Here is a 12,127-nt window from a genome sequence, read left to right as displayed (position 1 = left end):
ACAGTGAGGCAACAATGCTGTCCAGGCTGAGCATCCTCCAGACTGGCTCAGTTCCAGTTCCAGCTATGATGAGAATTTACATCTTAACTTCTGGTTTCCTGTGAGCCTCTCACATGAGAATATATGTCTCTCTCCAAAACAAAAATTCTTGCTTAGAAAAAAAAAATATTCTAATAAATTAGCAAAGGTTGTCAACTGGTCTCACACAGACTATGCTCTAATTACTGTTAGTGATGTCATTTGGTCTTCATGGTATCGACCAACATATTGTTTAAATAATTTAAATAACTAGTTTTTATTATTTTAAAATAGGAGAAGTATGTACAAAAATCTGGATGTCTGACTTCTTAAAAAAAATCGGAATATCTGGTAACATCACGCCTGCAACCCCATTCACATCAACAATAAGAGCTGAATAGCAGCTGCTGCCTTTGATCAGGGTGATGACTTTCCAGGTTGCCATGGTCCCCACCACTCTACAGTGTTCTCCAACGATGAGATCAAGTGCTAATTACTGTTTATTATTGTGCTTTCGTTGTTATTTTTCTTTTGGTAGAATTAAAAGGATCATGTAATGTGTCCTGTACTCATGCCTCTAGAGTAAGCTGGAACCAAATGAGATCAGAGAAGTCTGCCTGTATCCAAAATTTACAGGTTTCAATTTAAAATCACTCAGTATACCAAAACCTAGGAAGATCTCGGAGTGAATGAAAAAAGACAAAAGTGCCAACACTGAGGTGACAGAGATGTTAGAATCACCTGACAAAAAATTTAAAGCCGCCATCTTAAAATGTTTCAATGAACAATTATAAAAATGCTTGAAATCAATAAATAGAATATCTCAGGAAAGAAATAGAAGCTATGAAGAAGAATCAAATGGAAATTTTAAAACTGAAAAGTACTATAAGCAAAATAAAAATCTCAAGAATGGGATCAATATCAGAATGGAGAGAACAGAGAAAGGATTAGTGAACTGAGATACAGAGCAATAGAAATTACCCAGTATGAACAGTAGAGAGAAAACAGACTGGAAGAGAAAGAAAAAGAACAGAGCCTGTGGAACTAAAATGAAAGATCTATCATTCATGTCCTTAGAGTTCTGGAGAAAGGAGAAAGAAAGTGGACCTAAAAAAGCACTCAAAGAAATAATGGCTGAATGCTTCCCAAATTTGCCAAAAGATATAAATCTAAAGCTGAGTAAAACCTAAACAGAATAAATCCAAAAAAGTTCACACCAAGACACATCATAGTTGGACTTCTAAAACCAAAGACAAAACAAAAATCTTGAAAATAGTGAGAGAGTTGACACCTTACCTTTAAGGGAAAAGCAACTCAAATGACATTCTATTTCTCATCAGAAACCATGGAGGCCAGAAGGAGGTGACAGAATATTTTTCAACTGCTGAAAAAAAGAAAAATTGTCAACCCAGAATCCTATATCCAGTGAAAATATCTTTCAAGAATGGAGAGGAAACCAAGACATCTTCAGATGAAGGAAAACTAAGACAGACTGGTCTCAGCTGACCCACCGTTAAAGAATGTCTAGAGGAAGTTCTCTCAACAGAAAGAAAATGATAAAAGAAGGAATCTTGGAACATTAAGATGAAAGAAAGAACATAACAAGGAAAAATATGAATAAATATAATGTATTTTCCTTCTCCTGAATCTTCTAAATTATGAGCTTGGACACTCAACTACAAATATCATATATCTATTGTTGTAAGATAGAAGAATAGCTTAAAGCTCTGGAAAAACATCCTGTAAGTTCTCTTTTGTTTGTTTTTGTCCCCCACCCCCCCGGCAAAGAATGGGCAATAAACTTGATCTGATAGGAGTGAAATCTGTGGTCCTGTTGTAAGGTCAAGGGGTCATGAAACAGACCACAGTAGGGGACAGCCAGTCCAGGAGAGCGCCCAACAGCAATGTTGATTGTCACTGCTGGACCAGATCCTCCCCTCGATTACAGCTGCTGCTTCCGTAGGCTGTCAGATGAACATGCTGTTCCAGCCAAAGCCCATCAATTTCAGGCCCACTTCCTTTATATGTAGGCCTCCCACTAGGAATAAGATTAAGTTTGGAGACTTAGTTTAAGTTCTTCCTTCCAGCCTTAATATCTTTATTTTCTTACTTTCTTGATCTTTTGTTCTATCATTTTCATTTTTAGGGCAGCAGCGACATAAATAAACTTCATGGGAAAGTTTCTGAGGCTTTCAGTTGCTGGCAGACACAGATGGGCCACAAATTGGTTAAGAGACATGCAGCAGTCCTCTCTCTTTGGGGTATGATTGTGGCAATGCCTGGGGAACGTGGAACTGACAGACTGTTGACGGAAACGTGCTTTGGCTGGATGAAAAGAGTAATTCACAACAACCAAGTGTGGAAGGAGACTCAATTCTGCCACAGCTGAAGGGGAAGTGTGTTTTGCCATCCATGTAGTATAGCCTGCATAAGTTTTGCTTGAGAAAACCTGTGGCTCTGGCCTTTTGTGACATGATCTGTTTTCTGTCTCACATCTATTTTCCACTCTCATCTCTTACCACTTTTTTTCTCTTATCCCATGCTCCTCCCATATGGAGCTGCTTGCTTTTCCCTCCTGTTTCATGCCTCTGTGCCTTTGTTCATGCTGTTTATTTTGCCTGTAATGACTTTTCCCTCTTTTCCACCTGGGATACTCCTACTAATTCTTTAATCTAATTCAATAACTTCTTCCTTTGTGAAGCCTTCCCTAAATCTACTCCACCCTCACCTCTACCCCATTCCAAAGAATTTCTTCCTCCTCCATCTCTTAAAGCACTTTGTACAGACCCACTATTATAGTCTGTATCACTTTGTATTGTCTCCTCCACTAGACTGTGAAAGTGAGATCTTGTTCATCCTTGTAACTTCAGGGACTGATTCAGTGTTGGATGTGTGGTGAGAGCTCAGGAAATTCTCATTGCATTAACAATAAATGGATGAGGATACACACAATGTCACAGTGATGAAAACATTGCCTAACACATCAATGTTAGAAAAGAGGGAATAAAAAAAAAGCAATGCCAGAATTCCACTTCTGGGAAGACATAATAGATATACTTTCTTCTATTCCTTCCTGGATATTATGTAAAAAATAAACATAGGAAAACTCTGAAAGTTGGACAGAAGAAGGCAGCCTGATTAGGATCTGAGAATCTAAGGACATCAGCAGTGAGTTCTTCAGGTTTTCTTTCTGCCTTTCATGTCCCAGACTTATAGCTGAGGGAGCTGGCAACCTGGAAATACCATTATGTTCAGACAAAAAAAACAAAAAAACAAAAAAACCCCAACAAAAGCCTGCTGTCTCTAGTCAAAGGGCCAGGAAAGGAGCAGCCTAGAAAGACAGAAAACTTTTAGGCAATAACTACTCTACTCCAGCCAAACACCAGGAAAAAACCGTCAAAAAACAAAAACTGCAAACTCTGTGGGGCCCCTGCCATGCTGGCAGAAACCAGGTGGAAATCTTAGATGTCTACCCTGTTTGTAATGAGTTTACCCAAGCTCCCTACTGGGATGGTGACAGAGAGAGCTGACTAGGTAGCTGGGACTTCATCCCCACTGACAGGTAGTGCACATCCTGTGCTCATGTGGGGCCAGTAGAGGGCATGTGAGGAGCAGTCCTGAGGAACTCCTAACCCTCCCAATCAGACACTGCAATGGAGGCCTAGTGGGAAGCTGGAACAGCCCCTTCTGCCCATTAGTAATGAAGGGCCCCACCCCTCAGGAATCAATAAAGGATGAGTGGGAAACCTTGACTTCTGCCTCCACTTTCCATTAATGGGGTAGCAGCCCGTCTTCTCTCATTGGAACAGTGTCAGAGGAAGACAGCGTAAACCAAAGGTTAAAATCAGATCTGCTACCCAGGAACTTCTTGTTTTGCACCAAAAAGAGGTGTTTCCTGTTAAAACCCTGGATTCATTTATTTGTTCAGCAATGGTTCACTGAATATCTACCATGTGCCAGGGTCAGTGCAGGACACTGAGGATAGAACTAAGAAACAAGACAGATACAGTTATAATCTCTGCCCATGAAGAACTTACATTCTAGCAGGGAACACAGACTTCACAGAAACAAATAAATTATAGCATGATAAAATAATTATAGAGCTATTAAATCGTAAGAGTATAGTGAGAGAACCACATCATCATTAACCTTTCAGCAGTGCCTACCACATATGTGTACAACTACCTAGGAGCCGGACTCTATTCTCTTCCACAGTGGTTCCCAACACCTCTAACCCCTTGCTCAAAAATTGGCCCAGAAAGTAAACCCAAGACTCTATGATTCACTAAGAGAGTCTTTTAAAAAACACATCCTCATGTTGAATTAGCTAGGCGTTTTCAGATTCACAGTACATTAATAGACAAAGGAGTCTTTGAGTATATAAAATATTCACTAACCTATAAGATTTGCAGTAGCCTCAACAACATTTCCCACTTTTCATTCATGTAATTAGCTGGTGTATTTGTAGATTTTACACATGAATGATTGTACTCTTTACTTAGCAAACATTTTCTGACCGTCTACTATGTGTTGGACCCTGTGCCAGGCCTTAGGGACACAAAGAGGAGGAAGATACAAAGGGTTGAGCATTGAGGCAAGGAGAATGTCTCCTTCAGTTCTCTATGTGTCAATCTTACAAGAAAAAACAAAGAAGAGACATCCTATTTATTGCAGCATTGTTTAAAATTGAAAAAGACTGGAAATAATCCAAATGTCCATCAGTAGAGGACTGATCGAGTAAATTGTATGTCTATACAGTGGTGTACCATGTAGCTGTAAAAGAGATGAGGAGTACCTCTGTATAATGCCATGACATGATCCTTAGAATACAGTGTTAACTTTAAAAGAAAAGCAAGGTGGATTAAGTATATAAAGTATTCTATCAAATAAAGTAATAGAAGGATAAATTAAAAACAAATTTTGATAAAAACATAGTTATCTATTAGAAAAGAAAGAAATAAGACTGATCAAAGCTACACTTCTCTGAATATTTCTTGTTCTGTAGATTTAACTTTGAAACCACGTGAGTGTTTCACATAGTTGAAAATAAAGTTCAATTGAAAAATATTTTCTAAAAATTGAAAGCAATAATAAACAAGTAAACCTGTGTATCAAGTTGGTTGCATAACCACACAAACAAAAACTCTTTTAAGAGACTGTATAATACAGGATTTTGTCTGTACATCCTTAGTGGAAAAGGAAAAAATATCCCTGTAAAACAAACAAGTAAATCTCCCCCAAACAAAACAAAAAACCCCTTAATATGCTTTTAGTAATTATATTTTTGGTGGCAGTGTTGATATGGTCATTATGAGAGCATTATGTGTGTATTCTGTGAAAGAACAAACAAGTAACCGTGTTTTTCTATCATTGAAAACTGGGGTTTCGATGAGAAAAAGGAGCTCTGAATACAAGAATAAGATTAAGTACATACCCTGTGAACCTGAGTTCAAATAGTAAGTATCAGTGTGAACTGATTACATTACCTTCAAACAAACAAACAAATTCCTTCCCTATCTATGTCCACCAAAAAGGCCTAGAAATAATGGCTAATCCACTAGCCAGGAGCATTCTAATGAATTAGTGGATCTAGGCAATGATCAATAGCTGCTAACATCACAACAAGACAGAGAGATATTTTATATTTCTAACAGATACAAACTGGACCTCAATCTGATCCAGCCTCTGGATCTTACTACCAATTCACCGAAAATAGTGTGGAGAGAAGAACATGTTAAATGACACGGTGGAAATGTAATAATCAAAAGCTGCTCTGGGAAACTATGCAGGAAAAATGGCCCAGTTTCTTCAACAACTAAATTGCAAGGGGGAAGAAAAATGATGGCAGGAAAAGCTATATATTTAAAGAAATTAAAAAGATATGTTAATCAATTTCAATATATGGAGCATATTTGGATACTGATTTAAATGTTACTTGTTTAAGAAACTAAACTATTGGAGAAGCTTGAACATTGGCTGGATATTTGTTTGATATTAATGAATTAATGTTAAGTTTTAAAATATGCTAATTAAAAGTTTTGAAAACCACAATAATGGTTAAAGAGTCCTTGTCTTTTAGAGATAGATATTGAAATATTTATAGGTGGCATGATATAGATGGGCATTTGCTTCAAAAATTTCCAGAGTTGGTAGTACTGATGGACATGAAACAAGATTAGCCATGGATTGCAAATTGTTGAGTCTAGGTGATGGGTTCACGGGGACTCATTATAGTATTCTCTATACTTTTGCATATGTTTGAAATGTTTCATAATAAAAGATTAATAACAAAAAGAGACAACCTACTTAATTAAAGGTTTACTTTCTGAGTTCAGTTAGGCTTGGTCTGACCATGTTTAGGACCTGTCATCTGGTTCCCGTTTCCTTAGATACCAACAAATATTATTATAAAGAGAAAAATGACTTTACTGAGATACTTTTTCCGTATGCTCCCCTAATGTAAGAAAAATTGGGGGCTGCCAAACCTGTGAAACTGACACTCGGGTGAGAACTCATGTGGTTGCTGACTTGCTCTTTAGGGTTCTGCTTCTTCCATTTAGTCTCTGATACTGATACCCAGCAGCCATCTGTGGTTGTGGCTTGGAAATGATGTGGCATCTGAAAAAGAGGGAACTCCAACAGCAGGGCCTTGTCAATTGCTCAACAATGAGGAACATAAAATATTGCCTCTGTGTAGCAGCATAATAATTGAGAAACATTTTTGAATCTAGGGTCATGGGTTTTTAGGAACCTAATAACTTGTCTAGTCCAAATCACTTTTGGCAGATGAAAACATGAAAGCCCAAAGAAATGAAGTGACTTGGTCAAGATGGCACACCTAATGGAAGAGATGGGATTGGAGCCCATATTTCACCAATTTCCAGAGTTCAGTGCCCTTTCCTCTACACTGCATCTGGGGTGGGTGGGACCTTGATTTGTTTCTTTGCTCTTGGTCTGAACTCCTTATAATTGATAAAACTAATTCTCTGGAGCAATGTTCTATTGCAATGTGGAATTTTTAGTTCTTCTAGTACAAGGGGAAAAGGACTAGTAAAGTGTGTGTTGGTGGGACAGGAGTCTGTGATTTTAAAGTAATTAGCATAATTGGCTGAAAGAAATTTGTTAGGGAGTTGTGACTCATGCTTGGTAGTGAAGAAAGCTGCATATCAGAGCATGAGTTTGTGCTTGCCAGATCCTAGGAAAGCGTTTATAGGACAAGTGTGCTCTGGAGTCAGATAATCTGAGTTTGAATCCATGCTCTACCACTTTCTAGCTGTGTGGCCTTAAATGAGTTATCAATCTCTATATCTCATTTACAAAATGAGGATAATTATATCACCTCCATGATGGTGTTGTTATGAAAACTGAATGAATTAGTACAAGCAAAACTTCTAGGCCAAGGCCTGGCACCATTCAGTCAATGTTGGTCGTGGTCTAAGCCTGGATGCTGGTAGCAGTCACTGGGCATGACCAATAGGAGAGCATTGGAATCTTGGTAATTTCAAATGGGGCTGCTTGCTGAAACTGCCTGTGGAGTGTGTTAACTACTTGTTAGGCAATTAAAGTCTCCTTCAATATAGAGCTGATACAGTGCCTGAGTCTCAGCCCCAGTTAATGAAGTTAAAGACTATGTTACAATCAATTGTGTTACCTAGAAGTACAAGTGTAGTCATATAAGTCATTAACACTTCATCACTAATTCACTTGTCATCAGAGAGAGCTAGTCGGTTAGCCAAGCCTTTACGGTAGGAAGCACAACCAAGAACAATATTGAGGGGGTCTGATGAGTACCTCCAAAGCAGTTATAGCAGACACTGCTGGTGCCTGTAACCCCCTGGTATTCACCTCTATACACTGAAGGCTGCTTTCTCAGAAACCTAGAACTCTGTCACAGGGTACTTTTTTAGTTGTCGGAGTACATTTAGACCATGAGCAGGACAAGCTGAAAGTATGGGAACGTTACTGGAGTGACTCACCAACAATGATGGTAGGATAGTTGGTGACTAATATCCCATCTTCCTAGCCCCTTAGTCAGAATAACTCTGGGATGTGTTCTACACTGTTTCACAGGTTCACCATGGGATTGAGTTCTGTTGCTTATAGTAGTAACCAGCATGAAAATGCACCCTTTATTGACTTTTTATTCTTTCTCTTCTCACTCTTCTCTTCTGTTGGTTTCCTGGTGTGCCTCATACCTAAGCTAAAATTATGCATATTCAAATTCTGGTATCAGTTTCAATGTGTGTCTATGTGTGTTGGGGGGGGGTGTCTCCTCCATACCACCAAGCAATGCTCTGACACCAGCTGGAGTGTCCTACAGTTTGACTCAATTCTGACAGTATCTACCTGTCAGAGATAGCATCAAGTTCCATGTGTTAAGGGCTCAGTCCCATAAGATTGCCTCCACTTCAGATGCCAGTTGAAAGTTCCAGTTGTTACTTGTGTTTCTGACCAACTGGCTATAAATCAGAGGTTCCCATGAACCTCTTGACTAATTTTCAGGAGAAGCTCACAGAACTCAGGAAACCCATTTACTCACTAGATTACGGATTTATTACAAAGGATACTAAAGGATACGAATCAACAGTCAGATGAAGAGATATATAGGGCAAGGTCCCAAACAAAGAAGCTTCTGTTCCTATGGAGTTTGGGCCCTGCACAGTGGCACATGGAAGGGCTCTGTTTCACCAACCTGAAAGCTCTCTGAACCCCTTCTTTTTGGGTTTTTATGGAGGCTTCATTACATGGGCATGACTGCTTAAGTCATTGGCCGCTGATGATTGATTCAACCTCCCCAGAAATCAGGGGGCGGCAGGACTGAAAGTTCTAACCCTCCATTCATGGTTGGTTCCCCTGACAACCAGCCTGCAATCCTAAGGTACTTTCCGAAAGTCATCTTATTAACATAAACTCAGTTGTGGTGGAAAGGGGCTTGTTATGAATAACAAGACACCCATTCCACCTTTATGACTCAGAAGCAATTTCAGGAGCTGAAGACAAGAGACCCAGTATTTTAACAAAAGATGCTCCCATTGTTCTTATCACCCAGGAAATTTCAAGGATTGGGGAGCTGTGAGCCAGGAACCATGGACAAAGACCAAATATATAGGAGAAATACATTTTGGTCATCTGAAGGACCAAATATATATACCTAATAAATCACAATATCTCACATTCACATCTACATCATAGGATCTGCTTTTGGGGAAGCCCAAACCAAGATAGCAGCCTTAAAGTATTTGGTTGGGGTCCCACATGCCTCTTATTCTTTCTGCCTCTCTCTATTCTCCACATCTCCAACTGCAATTCCAACCCCACAGTGTAGGAGCTATTTTTCTGACGTAGCTATGGCTGCAATATGGGTCGACAGCCTCTTTGCCTCAGATATTTCTATGGCAATTTCCCTGGGGTAAGTAAGTGATAGGTATTTAGAATTAATAGCATCAAAAAACCCTCCTGAGATAAGCAAACCACACAGAATGACACTTGGGAAGGGGAAAAATGTCAAAAAGCCATTTCTTTGTAGAGCTTGGGACTTCAACTTCCTTTGACAATGAATTCCTAAGTGAAATCAGAAAATTTGCATTTGGGCTAAAGGCAAATTATCTGACATCTCTTGCATCAATACTACCAACAACAAGATTTGCAGGTTATATCCATTCTCAGACTTACTGACCCAGATGTTTTTATAATGACTACACCAAGTTCATCAGACTCTTTTGAGATATAGTTTTATACAGAACTGGAAAATATTAACATTCCTAAATCCTTTAATTGTATGATGAACTGAAGAGAACAATCATGAAAATTAATGAAGTAATTTACCATTTAAAGTTCAATATTGCTAAAAGCTGACTAAGTATTTGGATAATGATGACAAAGCCAAAACAAGTAACTCTGAAAGTAATCTCTTTCACACCAGGCATACTAATTATTTTTATAACCTTTTTTCCCCTTCTTACAAAGTAATGACAATGCTTACTAAGTCTTATGTAAAGAATGGCTCATTGAAATTTCAAATAAATAATAATACTCAATGTTTATATAGTGTTTTTTTTAACCATGGTGCTCCAAGAATTATCAAATTATAGAACTTTCTAGTTCACCTGCTTTATCCCCAATACCATCTTACTCCTTGTGTTTATGAATCATTTTTAAAAATGGCTTCAAGCATGTGATAATTACATTCTTAAGTGGTTTCAGGAGTAGAGATTTATTAATTCATCATTCTTTTTTTTCAATCATTCATCAATATAATAGATTCTTCCATTCATCTGTCTGTTTATTCACCCACTCATCCATCTATTTACAAAATTTTTAAGCAACCACCACATATGAGGTCCTATGGCAAGTTCTGGCTGTACAGTGGTGATCAAAAAAGATAGGGGTATGAAAACGAATATATGTATGTATATGCATGACTGGGATATTGTCCTGTACATCAGAGAAAGACACATTGTAACTGACTATACTTCAATCAAAAAAAAAAAAAAAAAAAAAAACCAGATAAGGGTGGGTCCAAGCGCTCATCGGGCTAATGGTATAGTGAATTTTACAGCATAAATTCTAGTAAGATTTCTGTGATTATACTGTTTCTAACTGAAATAATTTTTGAAATATGTTTTTCCTAATTGAGATTCAGGTAATTTGAGATATAATTCTTTTAACTACACAAATGTAAAGGTCAGAACACTTGAAAGGAGTAGAAGCTCCTGTCTAAATACAGCTGAGTTCAACAAATCCAAACCTGTAGTCTTTGCAGGTTAATGTGGTTAGATCATACTATGAGGTGTGCCATTCCCTTGCTTGGCAAAGCAAGGTGGTGGGCCCATGCAACCAATATATCAGCCCACTTCTGTTTTAATATTGTTTTGTTGAGGTGGATTTGTTTGTTTGTTTGTTTAATGATTGAGAGAACAGAGGCTGCAGGCAAGGCAAAATTTGGGATGGGTCTATCCTAGAATTCCCATGTCAAGTTGGGGTTCACAAATTTTTCTTCTGTTCCCTGGTCATTAGATCTTCTAAAAGAGCAGATAAATGATCATTCCTGACTCACACAACAAGCTGAATCATCTCTTGGTGAGAGAAATGGAACATTTCCTCTGGAGATTTATCTATTCACATTGCTTGGTCTTGGATGTCTCCATGGTGGGTTTAGGTCCTGACAGAGCCAAGTTCTCAAAAAGAGCAAATGAGTTCACCTTTATTTTTATTGACATGATTTTACTACAGCAATTGCTATAACTCTTGTTCTTTTTCATCTGGTCAGAGGTGGGTAGTACAAATCTGGTGATCTAGATATTTCCTTCCCTCTGCCTTGGGAAGTTGTTGACGAGCTACTAGTGAACCAGGCCTCATCTGTATAGGCCCAGAGTGGTAGAGCAAATTGTCTTGCAGGGATCTGAATGACTCCCACTTGACTAAGCTTTTTGTTCCCATGTTCACATCTCCATTAGAACAATTTTTGTCTTGTAACGTAGTTGTTTTGTGTGTGTCTCCATTATGACTATTCTACACATGTCACCTTTATAATAATTTTTGGAGCATAGTATATTTGTTTTTTTGCATGTTCATGTTTACTTGATAGTCTATGAATTCCTACAGGGCAGGGATTGTCTTTTCTTCTTGCTATTTCCAGGGATCAGCACGGTGCTCAGTAAACAGAGGTGTTTGGTAAGTGTTTGTTGAATGAATGAATGAATGAGAGAATCTCTGAATGCTCAGTAGTGAGGACTCAGGAGTCTATGGGTTTGTTAACATGATCACTCTTTGCACTGTTTGCTGGTCTGACCACATGTGGGCCTGCTTTGATTTTCTACAAGATTGCTAATATTCAGGGTATTACTATATTCAGCTGTCTTTCAGTGGAGTTGCTTTTGTAGTTTGGATGGAAAAGCTGCTATATTATTTCAAATAGTTGTGAAATAATAAAACAAATAATAACCTCAAATGCCAAAGAACATTATTTTCATGGATCTTTACAAAAACCAGTTCTACAAGATCCACTTACAGAATATACACAAAAGGAGAAAATAGTGTTACAGGCTATTGAGTGCCATGTATTTTTATTATAGGAACAAGAATGTTTGCCATGCAGCAGTATGTGGTT

This window comes from Camelus ferus, chromosome 3 (genome assembly GCF_009834535.1).
Source record: "Camelus ferus isolate YT-003-E chromosome 3, BCGSAC_Cfer_1.0, whole genome shotgun sequence".
In the NCBI taxonomy this organism is placed as follows: Eukaryota; Metazoa; Chordata; class Mammalia; order Artiodactyla; family Camelidae; genus Camelus; species Camelus ferus.
The sequence above is the reverse complement of the archived record's forward strand: the minus strand, read 5'-3'. Positions refer to the sequence as shown.